The 20440-nt window shown below is 44.2% G+C and overlaps 1 protein-coding gene and 2 pseudogenes across 1 annotated transcript in view; 2 read left to right on the top strand and 1 right to left on the bottom strand.

Annotated features, from left to right (window-relative positions):
• LOC134927083 (cytochrome P450 2F2-like) overlaps positions 1-20440 on the top strand; it is a 593292-nt gene that overhangs the window by 163700 nt on the left and 409152 nt on the right. The gene's annotated exons all lie outside the window — the stretch shown is intronic.
• LOC134930395 (5S ribosomal RNA) lies at positions 11508-11626 on the bottom strand (annotated as a pseudogene).
• Positions 18388-18506, top strand: LOC134930121 (5S ribosomal RNA; annotated as a pseudogene).

Genomic DNA, 20440 nt, shown 5'->3' with positions numbered 1-20440 from the left:
GATGATGAGGATTCTGATGGTGATGTGGTTTGTTTTAATAAGGCACCAGTGGAGACAGTTGTTGTCCATCAGATGAAAAAGCCCATTGTCATGCCTGGGCAAAATACCAAAAAAGCCAATTCTTCGGTGTGGAATTATTTCTCCACAAATCTGGACAACAGGTGTCAAGCTGTGTGTTGTCTTTGTCAAACTATAATAAGTAAGAGTAAGGATGTTAACCATCTAGGAACATCCTCCCATATACGTCACCAGCAGGGCATTGATCAGAAGTCATTGTCAAGTTCAGAAACTTTGGTTAATAGCGTAAGAAGTTCGCTGACACCTAAATCCCTTTTTTCTTGTTGTATCCAAGCTCCTGCAATCTACACCACCAGCTCCCTCAGCGTCAATTTCCTCCTCAGTCAGGTTCGGAAGTAGACCTGCAGGCCATGTCAATGGAATGACTGACGAGTCCTCTCCTATCCAGGATTCCTCCTGAGGATCCTTAAGTGCTACGCATACTGCTGCCGCTTCTGTTGTTGTCAGCATCCGGAGTCTTACCACTGGTTCTGATCCCGGCAGCCTTCCTGTTAGCTGGCTAGTGTGTATGTGGCATATAGGAGCTGCGGCAGCGAGATCTTTCAGTGTGGCTGCCAGGTGTCTGGAGGCCGGGGCCCAGGTCCTGGGGAGCGGAGCATGGCAGCCGGAGGTGTCTGTTTCCAAGTGGCCTGTTGCTGGTGTGCGGCGTCTGGGAGGCTGAGGCCCGAAGTAGTAGCTGTGGGCTGGCTCCACATGTGTCCTCTGTACAGAGAGCCACCATGGTGGAGACCAAGCCAAGCCAATAGGTATCCCAGTTCTCATTAAGCCAATCTGGTGCAGTATTCCCTTATAAAAAGGGATTGATGCTTATTCATGGTGCCAATGCTTCAAGTTATGTGCTGCTGTAAAGTGCTTAAGCTCTGTGCTTCCACATTAACCTCTGGTATCCTGGTTCTGTTGTGGCCACCCGGTGGTCAGTTCTGTTATTGCAGCCATTTGCTCCCTGTCCACCTGCTCTTGCAGTTTAACCGCTGGGTCCTCTATCTGGTAGAGGGTCTTCATTTGCTGACGGTGCTCACAGCGATCCTCTCTTCAACATTGTTCTTCAAGTCGTCTCTTCATTCAGTGTTCTTCAGCATTGTTTACAAATCAAAAATCATCTCTTCATTCAGAGTTCTTCAGAATCATTTATAAATCACAAGTCACTTCTTCATTCAGTATTCTTCAGCATCGTTTACAAGTCAGGAACATTTTGTCTTTCAGAATTCACTCAGACTTATCTCCAAGTCGTTGTGTATGATTAAGGTCTCAGTAAAGCTGAATTAATCTTTCTTCAGTGAAAAGAGTATGTTCATTGTCCTCATTGCCTACCCCTCTACATCTTCGGGCCTAAGTCTTCAATCCATGAGTAAGAACTACATTCAGCCACCTCGTTTGCTTCCTTTGCCGATAGCTGCTCCCTCAGTCAATTATTAGTCATCAGATCCCGAACTCAAGCCAGGCGTGACAGTTGTTACTGATGGGAGTCGATCATCATCCCAGGGAGATAGTCAGAAGACCACTTGTACTACTTTAACTAAGCAATTGACTGTCCAACAGTCCTTTGTGAGGAAGATGAAATATGACAGCAGTCATCCTGCTGCAAAGTGGATTACTGAGGTCATAACAAGTATGCTGATGTTAGACGTGCATCCAGTGTCCGCCATTAGTGCAGTAGGATTTAGACAGTTGATGGACATACTGTGTCCCCGTTACCAAATCTCATCTAGATTCCACTTCACTAGGCAAGTGATAGTTTTCTTAATGTTCCTGTACCGGAGTTTCTTAATGTCCTTGTAAGCGGTTTTCTTAATGTCCCTGTACGCTTCTGTAATGACTTTTGTAAGTTAAATGAGGTGTCCAAGTTTGACGCATACCCCATGCCCCGTGTGGATGAGCTTATAGAAAGGCTGGGAACAGCCAGGTTTCTCACCACATTGGACCTGACCAAAGGTTACTGGCAAATACCTTTATCTGATAGCGCAAAAGAAAAAACAGCCTTTTCGGTTCCGGAGGGGCTGTACCAGTACAATATGTTACCCTTTGGGTTGCATGGGGCTCCAGCAACCTTACAACGGGCGATGGATAAAATTTTGAGGCCCCATAGAAAATATGCAGCTGCCTATTTGGATGATGTGGTAATTCCCAGTACAGACTGGGGGTCCCATTTGGTTAAAGTACAAGCAGTACTGGACTCAATCAGAGAGGCAGGGTTAACTGCTAAGCCAAAGAAGTGCTGCCTCGCAATGGAGGAGGTTAAATACTTGGGCTTCACCATAGGCAGAGGTCTAATTAGGCCCCAATTGAATAAAATTGATGCTATTCAAAACTGGCCTCGTCCAGTGAATAAAAAACAGGTAAGGGCTTTTTTGGGAATTACTGGGTACTATAGACAATTTATTCCTAATTTTGCGGCCACAGCAGTGCCGTTGTCAGACCTTACCAAAGGGAAGCAGTCAAATATGGTGAAATGGAACCCTGATGCAGAATAAGCGTTCCAAGCGTTAAAAGTGGCTTTGTGTTCACAACCGGTGTTGATAACACCAGATTTTTCAAAATAATTTGTTGTACAGACGGATGCCTCAGAGGTAGGCATAGGGGCCGTGTTGTCCCAAACCAGAGATGGGGATGAACACCCTATCATTTATTTGAGTAGGAAACTCAATGAGCATGAAAAAAGTATGCCATTGTGGAAAAGGAGGCTTTGGCCATTAAGTGGGCATTAGATACCTTGAGATATTACCTCTTGTGTAGACAGTTCAGACTTGTGACAGATCATGCCCCTTTAAAATGGATGTATGTAAATAGAGGTCAGAATGCTCATGTAACTAGATCGTTTCTAGCGTTGCAAGATTTTAAGTTTACTGTCAAACATAAACCGGGTACACAATTGGCCAACGCAGATGCATTGTCCCTCATCTTCTGTTTGGGCGCTACTAGTGTTCTGGCCCCTAGGTCGAAACAGGGGAGGGGAATATGTGACAAGAACACTGGAATAGTGTTTGAGGGCAGGTATGTTTGTCCCAGGTTCTTGTCTTGTTTTAGAAAGATGAAAACTTCTATAAAAATGTTTTGTTTTGTTTTGTTAGAACCTTTTCAGTTTGTTGGAAATGCTGGATAAGGGCCCTGAGAGAGAGAGAGGGCAAGTTCCAGACATTGGGCCCAGCTCTGGTCTTTGGGCTCACAGAAGGCTAATCAGGGCTTTCAGCTGTGCAAGAGCCTTATAGGGCTGCTAGCCTGATCAGTGTGTGCAGACAGCATGGGGAGAATGCAGAATCTCTGTGAGAGAAACACGCTTCCTTATACAAGTTAGCCATACAGTATTGACTGGAAAACTCTGTGTTTTTGTTTAGAGACAGTTAGGAACGTCTTGTGTTTAGTTAGTGCCGGACAGGCAAGGTATTTTCTTTTGATGTTTGTTTTATTTTCTGCTTAATAAAACTGGTTGCGGCCAGTTGCACCACAGACTGGGCTTGTATGATTTCTCAGCTGCTGATTGCTGCCGTCTACCCCGGGAAATGGCACCCTGTTCCCCTACAGTGTTACAATAAATATATATATATATATATATATATATATGCGAAAAAAATGGAATGACACAGCGCCACTTGTGAGGTGGGTTCTCAGTAAAATATATAAAATATATAAAACAAAATTGCTGATAAAACACACGTAACCTCGCTAGAAGGTGTCTGCCAACCCTTAAGAATGCAGTCCTGGTACAGTACTGCTGGGAAATGTATAGAAATGGGGGGAATAAGGGTACCGGCGACTTGTGTTGTTTAAAATGCAATAGTTAAAAATAGATTTTAAAAGCCAAAAAATATGTAATAATACAAACGAGCTTTAATATCACATAAAAGCGAATTACAACATAAAACGTACTTCAGAATATTAGTAAAAGCATAAAAACATAAACATAAAAGGTCTTTGTGAAAAGGTAAGGAAGTTCTGACTTAACTCTTTAAAAATAGGCAAGGGAGTCACCACAGGGAGCCCAACGCGTTTCGTCACAACTGACTTCTTCAAAGGGTAAGGACAGAATGAAACAATGTGCCTATTTATACCCCTGATGGACTGGCTCAGGGTTGGTGATGTCATAATTGATCACATGACAAGATAGAAAATGTGCAAAAAAAAGATCATCAAGGACACTTTGTTAGGACATATTCTCAGGCTAGAGGGGATACCATAGGGGTGTATAACATAAAACGAGTGGTTTTAGAACTAAAATGACAATGGGAAAGTCAGAAATTGTAAAAAAGTATTAATTTGCAGCACTTCCGCCCCGCTTCCGGTGACGGAGGAGACGTGTCACGTGTCTCCGGGTATTTCCGCCCCACTTCCGGTTTCGTCAATGCGCATGCGCCGGCCGCGCTGGTCGCGCACTGCGCATGTGCCCACAGGCTTTCCAGTCAGTATAACTTTAGCTCCAGGTCTCCATGTTGTAAATGTCCCTCCTGGTAAGTGCTGCGGCGGCCATATTGGTGGTGACAAGCTCCATAGGAAATACAGGAAGAGCGGTGGCCATCTTTAAGGAGTCCTTGGAGACATATATTCACAGTTCATCGGTAACCATGACAACGGATCCATGAAAAAAAGCAAAAAAGAAGATATGGTGAAGATTATGCACTGGTTTCTTTGTTATAGTTAAGCCCTGCTGCAATCCAATAAATGTTATGGGAGGGAATGATATTAGTAGAGATGAGCGCCTGAAATTTTTCGGGTTTCGTGTTTTGGTTTTGGGTTCGGTTCCGCGGCCGTGTTTTGGGTTCGACCGCGTTTTGGCAAAACCTCACCGAATTTTTTTTGTCGGATTCGGGTGTGTTTTGGATTCGGGTGTTTTTTTCAAAAAACCCTAAAAAACAGCTTAAATCATAGAATTTGGGGGTCATTTTGATCCCATATTATTATTAACCTCAAAAACCATAATTTCCACTCATTTTCAGTCTATTCTGAATACCTCACACCTCACAATATTATTTTTAGTCCTAAAATTTGCACCGAGGTCGCTGGATGACTAAGCTAAGCGACCCTAGTGGCCGACACAAACACCTGGCCCATCTAGGAGTGGCACTGCAGTGTCACGCAGGATGTCCCTTCCAAAAAACCCTCCCCAAACAGCACATGACGCAAAGAAAAAAAGAGGCGCAATGAGGTAGCTGTGTGAGTAAGATTAGCGACCCTAGTGGCCGACACAAACACCGGGCCCATTTAGGAGTGGCACTGCAGTGTCACGCAGGATGTCCCTTCCAAAAAACCCTCCCCAAACAGCACATGACGCAAAGAAAAAAAGAGGCGCAATGAGGTAGCTGTGTGAGTAAGATTAGCGACCGTAGTGGCCGACACAAACACCGGGCCCATTTAGGAGTGGCACTGCAGTGTCACGCAGGATGTCCCTTCCAAAAAACCCTCCCCAAACAGCACATGACGCAAAGAAAAAAAGAGGCGCAATGAGGTAGCTGACTGTGTGAGTAAGATAAGCGACCCTAGTGGCCGACACAAACACCGGGCCCATTTAGGAGTGGCACTGCAGTGTCACGCAGGATGTCCCTTCCAAAAAAACCTCCCCAAACAGCACATGACGCAAAGAAAAATAAAAGAAAAAAGAGGTGCAAGATGGAATTGTCCTTGGGCCCTCCCACCCACCCTTATGTTGTATAAACAAAACAGGACATGCACACTTTAACCAACCCATCATTTCAGTGACAGGGTCTGCCACACGACTGTGACTGATATGACGGGTTGGTTTGGACCCCCCCCAAAAAAGAAGCAATTAATCTCTCCTTGCACAAACTGGCTCTACAGAGGCAAGATGTCCACCTCATCATCATCCTCCGATATATCACCGTGTACATCCCCCTCCTCACAGATTATCAATTCGTCCCCACTGGAATCCACCATCTCAGCTCCCTGTGTACTTTGTGGAGGCAATTGCTGCTGGTCAATGTCTCCGCGGAGGAATTGATTATAATTAATTTTAATGAACATCATCTTCTCCACATTTTCTGGATGTAACCTCGTACGCCGATTGCTGACAAGGTGAGCGGCGGCACTAAACACTCTTTCGGAGTACACACTTGTGGGAGGGCAACTTAGGTAGAATAAAGCCAGTTTGTGCAAGGGCCTCCAAATTGCCTCTTTTTCCTGCCAGTATAAGTACGGACTGTGTGACGTGCCTACTTGGATGCGGTCACTCATATAATCCTCCACCATTCTTTCAATGTTGAGAGAATCATATGCAGTGACAGTAGACGACATGTCCGTAATCGTTGTCAGGTCCTTCAGTCCGGACCAGATGTCAGCATCAGCAGTCGCTCCAGACTGCCCTGCATCACCGCCAGCGGGTGGGCTCGGAATTCTGAGCCTTTTCCTCGCACCCCCAGTTGCGGGAGAATGTGAAGGAGGAGATGTTGACAGGTCGCGTTCCGCTTGACTTGACAATTTTCTCACCAGCAGGTCTTTCAACCCCAGCAGACTTGTGTCTGCCGGAAAGAGAGATCCAAGGTAGGTTTTAAATCTAGGATCGAGCACGGTGGCCAAAATGTAGTGCTCTGATTTCAACAGATTGACCACCCGTGAATCCTTGTTAAGCGAATTAAGGGCTCCATCCACAAGTCCCACATGCCTAGCGGAATCGCTCCGTGTTAGCTCCTCCTTCAATGTCTCCAGCTTCTTCTGCAAAAGCCTGATGAGGGGAATGACCTGACTCAGGCTGGCAGTGTCTGAACTGACTTCACGTGTGGCAAGTTCAAAGGACATCAGAACCTTGCACAACGTTGAAATCATTCTCCACTGCACTTGAGACAGGTGCATTCCACCTCCTATATCGTGCTCAATTGTATAGGCTTGAATGGCCTTTTGCTGCTCCTCCAACCTCTGAAGCATATAGAGGGTTGAATTCCACCTCGTTACCACTTCTTGCTTCAGATGATGGCAGGGCAGGTTCAGTAGTTTTTGGTGGTGCTCCAGTCTTCTGTACGTGGTGCCTGTACGCCGAAAGTGTCCCGCAATTCTTCTGGCCACCGACAGCATCTCTTGCACGCCCCTGTCGTTTTTTAAAAAATTCTGCACCACCAAATTCAAGGTATGTGCAAAACATGGGACGTGCTGGAATTTGCCCATATTTAATGCACACACAATATTGCTGGCGTTGTCCGATGCCACAAATCCACAGGAGAGTCCAATTGGGGTAAGCCATTCTGCGATGATCTTCCTCAGTTGCCGTAAGAGGTTTTCAGCTGTGTGCGTATTCTGGAAAGCGGTGATACAAAGCGTAGCCTGCCTAGGAAAGAGTTGGCGTTTGCGAGATGCTGCTACTGGTGCCGCCGCTGCTGTTCTTGCGGCGGGAGTCCATACATCTACCCAGTGGGCTGTCACAGTCATATAGTCCTGACCCTGCCCTGCTCCACTTGTCCACATGTCCGTGGTTAAGTGGACATTGGGTACAACTGCATTTTTTAGGACACTGGTGAGTCTTTTTCTGACGTCCGTGTACATTCTCGGTATCGCCTGCCTACAGAAGTGGAACCTAGATGGTATTTGGTAACGGGGGCACACTGCCTCAATAAATTGTCTAGTTCCCTGTGAACTAACGGCGGATACCGGACGCACGTCTAACACCAACATAGTTGTCAAGGACTCAGTTATCCGCTTTGCAACAGGATGACTGCTGTGATATTTCATCTTCCTCGCAAAGGACTGTTGGACAGTCAATTGCTTACTGGAAGTAGTACAAGTGGGCTTACGACTTCCCCTCTGGGATGACCATCGACTCCCAGCAGCAACAACAGCAGCGCCAGCAGCAGTAGGCGTTACACGCAAGGATGCATCGGAGGAATCCCAGGCAGGAGAGGACTCGTCAGAATTGCCAGTGACATGGCCTGCAGGACTATTGGCATTCCTGGGGAAGGAGGAAATTGACACTGAGGGAGTTGGTGGGGTGGTTTGCGTGAGCTTGGTTACAAGAGGAAGGGATTTACTGGTCAGTGGACTGCTTCCGCTGTCGGCCCAAGTTTTTGAACTTGTCACTGACTTATTATGAATGCGCTGCAGGTGACGTATAAGGGAGGATGTTCCGAGGTGGTTAACGTCCTTACCCCTACTTATTACAGCTTGACAAAGGGAACACACGGCTTGACACCTGTTGTCCGCATTTTTGTTGAAATACTTCCACACCGAAGAGCTGATTTTTTTGGTATTTTCACCAGGCATGTCAACGGCCCTATTCCTCCCACGGACAACAGGTGTCTCCCCGGGTGCCTGACTTAAACAAACCACCTCACCATCAGAATCCTCCTGGTCAATTTCCTCCCCAGCGCCAGCAACACCCATATCCTCCTCATCCTGGTGTACTTCAACACTGACATCTTCAATCTGACTATCAGGAACTGGACTGCGGGTGCTCCTTCCAGCACTTGCAGGGGGCGTGCAAATGGTGGAAGGCGCATGCTCTTCACGTCCAGTGTTGGGAAGGTCAGGCATCGCAACCGACACAATTGGACTCTCCTTGTGGATTTGGGATTTCGAAGAACGCACAGTTCTTTGCGGTGCTACTGCTTTTGCCAGCTTGAGTCTTTTCATTTTTCTAGCGAGAGGCTGAGTGCCTCCATCCTCATGTGAAGCTGAACCACTAGCCATGAACATAGGCCAGGGCCTCAGCCGTTCCTTGCCACTCCGTGTGGTAAATGGCATATTGGCAAGTTTACGCTTCTCCTCCGACAATTTTATTTTAGGTTTTGGAGTCCTTTTTTTACTGATATTTGGTGTTTTGGATTTGACATGCTCTGTACTATGACATTGGGCATCGGCCTTGGCAGACGACGTTGCTGGCATTTCATCGTCTCGGCCATGACTAGTGGCAGCAGCTTCAGCACGAGGTGGAAGTGGATCTTGATCTTTCCCTAATTTTGGAACCTCAACATTTTTGTTCTCCATATTTTAATAGGCACAACTAAAAGGCACCTCAGGTAAACAATGGAGATGGATGGATACTAGTATACAATTATGGATGGACTGCTGAGTGCCGACACAGAGGTAGCTACAGCCGTGGACTACCGTACTGTACTGTGTCTGCTGCTAATATAGACTGGTTGATAAAGAGATGTAGTAGTAGTATGTATGTATAAAGAAGAAAGAAAAAAAAAACACGTGTAGGTGGTATACAATTATGGACGGACTGCCCAGTGCCGACACAGAGGTAGCTACAGCCGTGGACTACCGTACTGTACTGTGTCTGCTGCTAATATAGACTGGTTGATAAAGAGATGTAGTAGTAGTAGTATGTATGTATAAAGAAGAAAGAAAAAAAAAACACGGGTAGGTGGTATACAATTATGGACGGACTGCCCAGTGCCGACACAGAGGTAGCTACAGCCGTGGACTACCGTACTGTACTGTGTCTGCTGCTAATATAGACTGGTTGATAAAGAGATGTAGTAGTAGTATGTATGTATAAAGAAGAAAGAAAAAAAAACCACGGGTAGGTGGTATACAATTATGGACGGACTGCCCAGTGCCGACACAGAGGTAGCTACAGCCGTGGACTACCGTACTGTACTGTGTCTGCTGCTAATATAGACTGGTTGATAAAGAGATGTAGTAGTAGTAGTAGTATGTATGTATAAAGAAGAAAGAAAAAAAAACCACGGGTAGGTGGTATACAATTATGGACGGACTGCCGAGTGCCGACACAGAGGTAGCTACAGCCGTGGACTACCGTACTGTACTGTGTCTGCTGCTAATATAGACTGGTTGATAAAGAGATGTAGTAGTAGTATGTATGTATAAAGAAGAAAGAAAAAAAAACCACGGGTAGGTGGTATACAATTATGGACGGACTGCCGAGTGCCGACACAGAGGTAGCTACAGCCGTGAACTACCGTACTGTGTCTGCTGCGACTGGATGATAAATAATGATATAAAAAATATATATATATATCACTACTGCAGCCGGACAGGTATATATTATATAATGACGGACCTGCTGGACACTGTCTGTCAGCAGAATGGGTTTTTTATAGAATAAAAAAAAAACACCACACAAGTGAAGTCACACGACGAGTGTTTAACTTTTTCAGGCAATCACAATATAGTATACTATACTACTAACTATACTGGTGGTCAGTGTGGTCAGGTCACTGGTCAGTCACACTGGCAGTGGCACTCCTGCAGCAAAAGTGTGCACTGTTTAATTTTAATAATATATACTCCTGGCTCCTGCTATAACCTATAACTGGCACTGCAGTGCTCCCCAGTCTCCCCCACAATTATAAGATGTGTGAGCTGAACACAGTCAGATACGAGTGTTTAACTTTTTCAGGCAATCACAATATAGTATACTATACTACTAACTATACTGGTGGTCAGTGTGGTCAGGTCACTGGTCAGTCACACTGGCAGTGGCACTCCTGCAGCAAAAGTGTGCACTGTTTAATTTTAATAATAATATGTACTCCTGGCTCCTGCTATAACCTATAACTGGCACTGCAGTGCTCCCCAGTCTCCCCCACAATTATAAGATGTGTGAGCTGAGCACAGTCAGATATATACATAGATGATGCAGCACACTGGGCTGAGCAGTGCACACAGATATGGTATGTGACTGAGTCACTGTGTATCGTTTTTTTCAGGCAGAGAACGGATATATTAAATAAAACTGCACTGTCTGGTGGTCACTGTGGTCAGTCACTAGTAAACTCTGCACTCTCTACAGTTCTACAGTACTCCTAATCTCCAGTAAATCAGGTCAATCTCTCTCTCTCTCTCTCTTCTAATCTAAATGGAGAGGACGCCAGCCACGTCCTCTCCCTATCAATCTCAATGCACGTGTGAAAATGGCGGCGACGCGCGGCTCCTTATATAGAATCCGAGTCTCGCGAGAATCCGACAGCGTCATGATGACGTTCGGGCGCGCTCGGGTTAACCGAGCAAGGCGGGAAGATCCGAGTCGCTCGGACCCGTGAAAAAAAACATGAAGTTCGTGCGGGTTCGGATTCAGAGAAACCGAACCCGCTCATCTCTAGATATTAACCCAGTATAAAATGGAAGAAATTAATGCTAGTGAAATAAAAATATAGTACTTTGATATTAAAGTGACACACATATTTCAATGTGACACACACATAGCAAGGACTTATTATATGGAATGTGACATCCTACTTAAAACCATACATAGGTGATATCAGGAATTTCAAGTGCCAATTGAGTGGAAATAAAGGAAGAAGGGTGGTTGCATTGGTTACAAACCCTGGCGAGATCAAAAGATGGGGGGAGGAGGGGGGGGGAGAGACCAAGTGAAGTAGATACAGAGGCACTGTGTGGGTGATGTGAGAGTGTAAGCTCCGAAAATTAAAAGTGTTACGGTCTGAAAGTGAGTCGTGAAGGTATCAACCTGGTTAATGGCATGTGGTATTGGATAGATCACTGGTTAGCTCGACGTTATTTGTCAGTCTTTACAGTACCTGATCTTCCCAGGCAGTCCTCCTCCCTGGTACTGATCAGGCCCAGACACTGCTTAGCTTCCAAGATCGGACGAGATTGGGCGTACCAGTGCGGTTTGACTGTACATGAAAGGTAAACATCTTATTACCAGGAACCCGGTCACAAAATCACACACGAGACTTGATGAGTTAAGTACTTTAATATAGCGTGACATAGACACCCCTGGGGTAGGGGTGGTGTGTGGTTGAGGGGTGGGGGGTGGGAGGGGGTGTGGTGCGGTGGTTTGGGAAGGTGCAAGAGACAACTGTGGCAACCGAAGAAGAGGAAGTAATGGAGGATACAGCACCTCATAGGAAGGGTGCGATTTCATAGCTCTCGTTCAGGCCCGTTGGTTGCAAGGTCTGTAACTGGAAAATCCAGTACATCTCCCTTCTCGAGAGTTTGTTCGCGAGGTCACCTCCTCTCTCTCCCAAACGCACATGTTCGATCGCCTTAAATGTGAGGTCCTCGGGGTTGGAGTTATGCTGTGATGTGAAATGTCTAGGAACAGTATGACTCTCCACCTTATTCTTGATACTCCTTATGTGTTCCTGGATCCTCATTTTTAATGGCCTTTTGGTCTTGCCCATTTACTTCTTTTTGCAAGAGCATTCCAGTAGGTAGATCACGGACATGGTGTTGCAGTTCATGAATTCCTTAATGGTGTACTGTTTCTTGTCCTCCATGCCGCTAAAGGTTCTCCGATTCGGATGTAAAAATTTGCATACATTACATTTCCCACATTTATAGGAACCCACACATTTAGGCATTAGGTTGTTCTTGGTGGACTTCTCCTTCAATAGGCTGGGTGCAAGATGGTCCTTCAGGTTTCTAGATTTCTTGAAGATGATGACTGGTTCAGACGGTAGAATATCTTTGAGTACAGGGTCCATGAGAAGAATGTTCCAGTGATTCCTGAGCGAATTCCTGATAGTCTTCTCGTGTTGGTTATAGGTGGTGATGAAGGCGACCGGATCTTTCTTGGCGTCTCTTGATTTGTACTTCAGGAGGTCTTCTCTAGCCACGTTTCTTGTTTTTTCCAGTGCTTGCTCCAGAATGGGCCCCGGGTATTCTTTATCCTGGAACCTCTTGCTGTAGACCTTCAGTTGGTCATCACAGTCCTTTGGATTCGTACAATTCCTCTTTATCCTCGAGAACTGTGATGCCGGGATGTTATCCTTCCACTTCCGGAGGTGGTTACTTCGATAGTGCAGGTAACTGTTCATTTCCACCTCCTTGATGTAGTTCTTGGTGGTAACGCCTCCATTTTCACCAGTTAAAATCAGGTCCAGATATTCGACCGATTTATCGTTGGTGTTTGAGGTAAAGGTCAAGTTCAGATCATTGTTTCCCAGCGTATTTAAAAACTCATTAAAAGATTCAACTGTGCCATTCCAAATGATTAAAATATCGTCGATGTAACGTCTATAGAGTACCACATTTTCCTTAAAAGCCTTAGAATCATAAACTTGCGTCTTTTCCCAACACCCCATGAATAAATTGGCGAAACTTGGGGCAAAAATCGTCCCCATAGCTGTGCCACAGCGTTGTAGGTAAAACTGGTTAAGAAACTTAAAATAGTTATGACTGAGGATAAAAAGCATAAGATCACAAATAAAATCTCGGTGGGTGGGAGTGAGGGTTTGATCGTTGTTCAAGTATTCCCTGCATGCAGCTATGCCTTTACAATGTTCAATGCATGTGTACAGGGATTGAACATCCACTGTCGCCCATATATATGTATCCTTCCACTCAATTGCTCCAAGTATGTTAAGTATTGATGTTGTATCTTTCAAATAGGATGGTAATATTGTCACATATTTCTTCAAGAAAACGTCCACATACTCTGACAGATTGGAGGTTAGTGAACCTATGCCCGCCACTATTGGTCTGCCAGGTGGATTTGTCAGGGATTTATGGATCTTAGGTAAAAAGTAAAAAATGGGGGTAATGGGATTGGATTGCACAAGAAACTGGTACTCTTCCTTTGTTATCACATTACTCCGTAATGCATGAAGAAGTATGGTCCTCAGTTCTTCCATGAAGGGTTCTTTTGGATCACCCTGGAGTAGTGTGCAGGATTTAGCATCACCCAGTAGTCTTAGTGCCTCTTTCGTATAGAGGTCATGGTCCATTATAACCAATCCCCCCCCTTTGTCAGCTTTTTTATAACTATGTTTTTGTTTTTTTGCAGTTTTTTCAGGGCTTCGCACTCACGGTTTCCCAGATTCCTTCCCTCAGTCTTTTTCTGTTCAGTGTCACACAAGTCCTTTTTTACCATATCATAGAAGATACTTACGTTGCTTCCTTTTGACTCTAGTGGGTAGTATTTTGATGTGGGTTTGAGACCGGACTTGGAGCATTCCTCATAATTGCTTATGACAGCATCTTCTTTACGTAAAAAATGTCTCTTAAGTGTTAGCTTCCTCACGAATTTATTCAAATCTATGAAGGTCTCGAATTTGTTCAAACCATTCGTTGGTGCAAACGTCAGAACCTTACTGTGTAAGGTGGTCTCTGGTTCCGTGAGAGTATGCTTGGATAGGTTGAAGATGCCTTTGTCCCGTGGGTCTGTTAGTGTAGGGTCCTTCTTTTCTGGTCTCTCCCTCCTACCGCCCCGTTTTCCTCTTCTTCTAGTAATCTTTTTTTCATTGGAGATGCATGTCTGCTGTCCTCGCTCACCATGATTCTTACCATATCTTTTGTTCATGCACCCGTTCTTGCCGATAAAAAATCCTGGTCCCCTGTGGAGTCTCTTCTTTGCAGAGCTGATAATCTGTTTGAGGTGGTTTTTATGTGTGGGTTCAATGGGGAATCCTCGCTATTTGTCCTGGTTTTCTTCCATTTGTTGGGTACTGTCTTCCATTGGTATCTCCCCACTACGTTGGATTGAGGGCCAGGAGCCTTAAAATGGCTCCAGTTCTTCACATGTCCTTGACTGTAATCATTTCTGTCCCGAAGAAATTTCTTCTCCTTCCCTTTGATGACTTCCCCTTCAATATGCTCTAACTTCTTATTGAGTACTTTTTCATTGATAGTGTAGTCCTCCTTATCCTTGAATCCGATCATTTCAGATTCTTTAGCCTTTATTTCGACCTCTAATTCCGCCAGGGTATCCTTCTTTTTACGGATGAGAAGTTTCATAAGGTCAATGGAACACCTGTGTAGGATGGAGTCCCATTCTTCTATAAATTCTGCATCCATTGTGCCAAACGTGGGCTGTTTAAGGAGTCTCAAGCCTCTGGGTACTCTATTAACTGTGATGTAGTGTTCCAGGCCTTTGACATCCCACCACGTTTTCACTTCCTTAATAAGGAGTTTTTCCATACCCCAAAACAGATCATCAAGGTCTTGTGTGGGTGTTGGAGCGTCCACCTGTTTGTTCACATTAAATATCTTTTGGCATAAATCATTTCTCTTAACTGTACGATCAGTGTTCCCAAACATTCTAAAAGGAATACTGGACTGATACTGAATACTTGCCTCACCAGGCTGCTATATCGATGTACCGAGAGAAAATTGCGAAAAAAATGGAATGACACAGCGCCACTTGTGAGGTGGGTTCTCAGTAAAATATATAAAATATATAAAACAAAATTGCTGATAAAACACACGTAACCTCGCTAGAAGGTGTCTGCCAACCCTTAAGAATGCAGTCCTGGTACAGTACTGCTGGGAAATGTATAGAAATGGGGGGAATAAGGGTACCGGCGACTTGTGTTGTTTAAAATGCAATAGTTAAAAATAGATTTTAAAAGCCAAAGAATATGTAATAATACAAACGAGCTTTAATATCACATAAAAGCGAATTACAACATAAAACGTACTTCAGAATATTAGTAAAAGCATAAAAACATAAACATAAAAGGTCTTTGTGAAAAGGTAAGGAAGTTCTGACTTAACTCTTTAAAAATAGGCAAGGGAGTCACCACAGGGAGCCCAACGCGTTTCGTCACAACTGACTTCTTCAAAGGGTAAGGACAGAATGAAACAATGTGCCTATTTATACCCCTGATGGACTGGCTCAGGGTTGGTGATGTCATAATTGATCACATGACATAATAGAAAATGTGCAAAAAACAGATCATCACGGACACTTTGTTAGGACATATTCTCAGGCTAGAGGGGATACCATAGGGGTGTATAACATAAAACGAGTGGTTTTAGAACTAAAATGACAATGGGAAAGTCAGAAATTGTAAAAAAGTATTAATTTGCGGCACTTCCGCCCCGCTTCCGGTGACGGAGGAGACACGTCACGTGTCTCCGGGTATTTCCGCCCCACTTCCGGTTTCGTCAATGCGCATGCGCCGGCCGCGCTGGTCGCGCACTGCGCATGCGCCCACAGGCTTTCCAGTCAGTATAGCTTTAGCTCCAGGTCTCCATGTTGTAAATGTCCCTCCTGGTAAGTGCTGCGGCGGCCATATTGGTGGTGACAAGCTCCATAGGAAATACAGGAAGTGTGGTGGCCATCTTTAAGGGGTCCTTGGAGACATATATTCACAGTTCATCGGTAACCATGACAACGGATCCTTGAAAGAAAGCAAAAAAGAAGATATGGTGAAGATTATGCACTGGTTTCTTTGTTATAGTTAAGCCCTGCTGCGATCCAATAAATGTTATGGGAGGGAATGATATTAGCCCAGTATAAAACGGAAGAAATTAATGCTAGTGAAATAAAAATATAGTACTTTGATATTAAAGTGACACACATATTTCAATGTGACACACACATAGCAAGGACTTATTATATGGAATGTGACATCCTACTTAAAACCATACATAGGTGATATCAGGAATTTCAAGTGCCAATTGAGTGGAAATAAAGGAAGAAGGGTGGTTGCATTGGTTACAACCCCCTGGCGAGATCAAAAGATGGAGGGAGGAGGGGGGGGGGTCTCTCCCCCCCCTCCTCCCCCCATCTTTTGATCTCGCCAGGGGGTTGTAACCAATGCAACCACCCTTCTTCCTTTATTTCCACTCAATTGGCACTTTTTTACTTTTTACCTAAGATCCATAAATCCCTGACAAATCCACCTGGCAGACCAATAGTGGCGGGCATAGGTTCACTAACCTCCAATCTGTCAGAGTATGTGGACGTTTTCTTGAAGAAATATGTGACAATATTACCATCCTATTTGAAAGATACAACATCAATACTTAACATACTTGGAGCAATTGAGTGGAAGGATACATATATATGGGCGACAGTGGATGTTCAATCCCTGTACACATGCATTGAACATTGTAAAGGCATAGCTGCATGCAGGGAATACTTGAACAACGATCAAACCCTCACTCCCACCCACCGAGATTTTATTTGTGATCTTATGCTTTTTATCCTCAGTCATAACTATTTTAAGTTTCTTAACCAGTTTTACCTACAACGCTGTGGCACAGCTATGGGGACGATTTTTGCCCCAAGTTTCGCCAATTTATTCATGGGGTGTTGGGAAAAGACGCAAGTTTATGATTCTAAGGCTTTTAAGGAAAATGTGGTACTCTATAGACGTTACATCGACGATATTTTAATCATTTGGAATGGCACAGTTGAATCTTTTAATGAGTTTTTAAATACGCTGGGAAACAATGATCTGAACTTGACCTTTACCTCAAACACCAACGATAAATCGGTCGAATATCTGGACCTGATTTTAACTGGTGAAAATGGAGGCGTTACCACCAAGAACTACATCAAGGAGGTGGAAATGAACAGTTACCTGCACTATCGAAGTAACCACCTCCGGAAGTGGAAGGATAACATCCCGGCATCACAGTTCTCGAGGATAAAGAGGAATTGTACGAATCCAAAGGACTGTGATGACCAACTGAAGGTCTACAGCAAGAGGTTCCAGGATAAAGAATACCCGGGGCCCATTCTGGAGCAAGCACTGGAAAAAACAAGAAACGTGGCTAGAGAAGACCTCCTGAAGTACAAATCAAGAGACGCCAAGAAAGATCCGGTCGCCTTCATCACCACCTATAACCAACACGAGAAGACTATCAGGAATTCGCTCAGGAATCACTGGAACATTCTTCTCATGGACCCTGTACTCAAAGATATTCTACCGTCTGAACCAGTCATCATCTTCAAGAAATCTAGAAACCTGAAGGACCATCTTGCACCCAGCCTATTGAAGGAGAAGTCCACCAAGAACAACCTAATGCCTAAATGTGTGGGTTCCTATAAATGTGGGAAATGTAATGTATGCAAATTTTTACATCCGAATCGGAGAACCTTTAGCGGCATGGAGGACAAGAAACAGTACACCATTAAGGAATTCATGAACTGCAACACCATGTCCGTGATCTACCTACTGGAATGCTCTTGCAATAAGAAGTACGTGGGCAAGACCAAAAGACCATTAAAAATGAGGATCCAGGAACACATAAGGAGTATCAAGAATAAGGTGGAGAGTCATACTGTTCCTAGACATTTCACATCACAGCATAACTCCAACCCCGAGGACCTTACATTTAAGGCGATCGAACATGTGCGTTTGGGAGAGAGAGGAGGTGACCTCGCAAACAAACTCTCGAGAAAGGAGATGTACTGGATTTTCCAGTTACAGACCTTGCAACCAACGGGCCTGAACGAGAGCTATGAAATCGCACCCTTCCTATGAGTTGCTGTATCCTCCATTACTTCCTCTTCTTCGGTTGCCACAGTTGTCTCTTGCACCTTCCCAAACCACCGCACCGCACCCCCTCCCACCCCCACCCCCCCCTCAACCACACACCACCCCTACCCCAGGGGTGTCTATGTCACGCTATATTAAAGTACTTAACTCATCAAGTCTCGTGTGTGATTTTGCGACCGGGTTCTTGGTAATAAGATGTTTACCTTTCATGTACAGTCAAACCGCACTGGTACGCCCAATCTCGTCCGATCTTGGAAGCTAAGCAGTGTCTGGGCCTGATCAGTACCAGGGAGGGGGACTGCCTGGGAAGATCAGGTACTGTAAAGACTGACAAATAACGTCGAGCTAACCAGTGATCTATCCAATACCACATGCCATTAACCAGGTTGAAACCTTCACAACTCACTTTCAGACCGTAACACTTTTAATTTTCGGAGCTTACACTCTCACATCACCCACACAGTGCCTCTGTATCTACTTCACTTGGTCTCTTCCCCCCCCCCTCCTCCCCCCATCTTTTGATCTCGCCAGGGGGTTGTAACCAATGCAACCACCCTTCTTCCTTTATTTCCACTCAATTGGCACTTGAAATTCCTGATATCACCTATGTATGGTTTTAAGTAGGATGTCACATTCCATATAATAAGTCCTTGCTATGTGTGTGTCACATTGAAATATGTGTGTCACTTTAATATCAAAGTACTATATTTTTATTTCACTAGCATTAATTTCTTCCCTTTTATACTGGGCTAATATCATTCCCTCCCATAACATTTATTGGATCGCAGCAGGGCTTAACTATAACAAAGAAACCAGTGCATAATCTTCACCATATCTTCTTTTTTGCTTTCTTTCATGGATCCGTTGTCATGGTTACCGATGAACTGTGAATATATGTCTCCAAGGACTCCTTAAAGATGGCCACCGCTCTTCCTGTATTTCCTATGGAGCTTGTCACCACCAATATGGCCGCCGCAGCACTTACCAGGAGGGACATTTACAACATGGAGACCTGGAGCTAAAGCTATACTGACTGCATGCGCATTGACGAAACCGGAAATGGGGTGGAAATACCCGGAGACACGTGACGCGTCTCCTCCGTCACCGGAAGCGGGGCGGAAGTGCCGCGAATTAATACTTTTTTACAATTTCTGACTTTCCCATTGTCATTTTAGTTCTAAAACCACTCGTTTTATGTTATACACCCCTATGGTATCCCCTCTAGCCTGAGAATATGTCCTAACAAAGTGTCCTTGATGATCTGTTTTTTGCACATTTTCTATCTTGTCATGTGATCAATTATGACATCACCAACCCTGAGCCAGTCCATCAGGGGTATAAATAGGCACATTGTTTCATTCTGTCCTTACCCTTTGAAGAAGTCAGTTGTGACGAAACGCGTTGGGCTCCCTGTGGTGACTCCCTTGCCTATTTTTAAAGAGTTAAGTCAGAACTTCCTTACCTTTTCACAAAGACCTTTTATGTTTATGTTTTTATGCTTTTACTAATATTCTGAAGTACGTTTTATGTTGTAATTCGCTTTTATGTGATATTAAAGCTCGTTTGTATTATTACATATTTTTTGGCTTTTAAAATCTATTTTTAACTATTGCATTTTAAACAACACAAGTCGCCGGTACCCTTATTCCCCCCATTTCTATATATATATATATATATATATATATATATATAAGAATCCAGCAATAACAGCACTCGGAGATTGTTTTAGAATATAAAGGTGTATTTAAAAGAATTGACGTTTCGGAGCGGCAAGCCCCGTCCTCAGAATAAACACCACAGTGAGGACGGGGCTTGCCGCTCCGAAACGTCAATTCGTTATTGCTGGATTCTTATCTTTGATGTGGACATGTACCGGAGGAAGCTGATGCTTCGTATGTGAGTGCCGGTATATACTGGATGGATATATATATATATATATATATATATATACACACACAGTGGGGCAAAAAAGTATTTGGGCAGCCATTGACTGTGCAAGTTGACCCACTTAAAAAGATGAGAGAGGGCTGTAATTTCCATCATAGGTACACTTTAACTGTGAGAAACAGAATCTGAAAAAAAAAAAAACAGGAAATCACATAGTATGATTTTTAAACAATTTTCTTGTATATTCTTGTGGAAAATAAATATTTGGACACCTACCAAGCAGCAAGATTTCTGGCTCTCACAGACCTGTTACTTCTTCTTTAAGAAGCTCTTCTATCATCCACTCATTACCTGTATTAATGGCATCTGGTTAT

The sequence above is a fragment of the Pseudophryne corroboree genome, chromosome 5 (assembly GCF_028390025.1).
Source record: "Pseudophryne corroboree isolate aPseCor3 chromosome 5, aPseCor3.hap2, whole genome shotgun sequence".
NCBI lineage: Eukaryota > Metazoa > Chordata > Amphibia > Anura > Myobatrachidae > Pseudophryne > Pseudophryne corroboree.
Note: the sequence above shows the minus strand (reverse complement) of the source record. Positions and strands in the feature narration are given on the sequence as shown.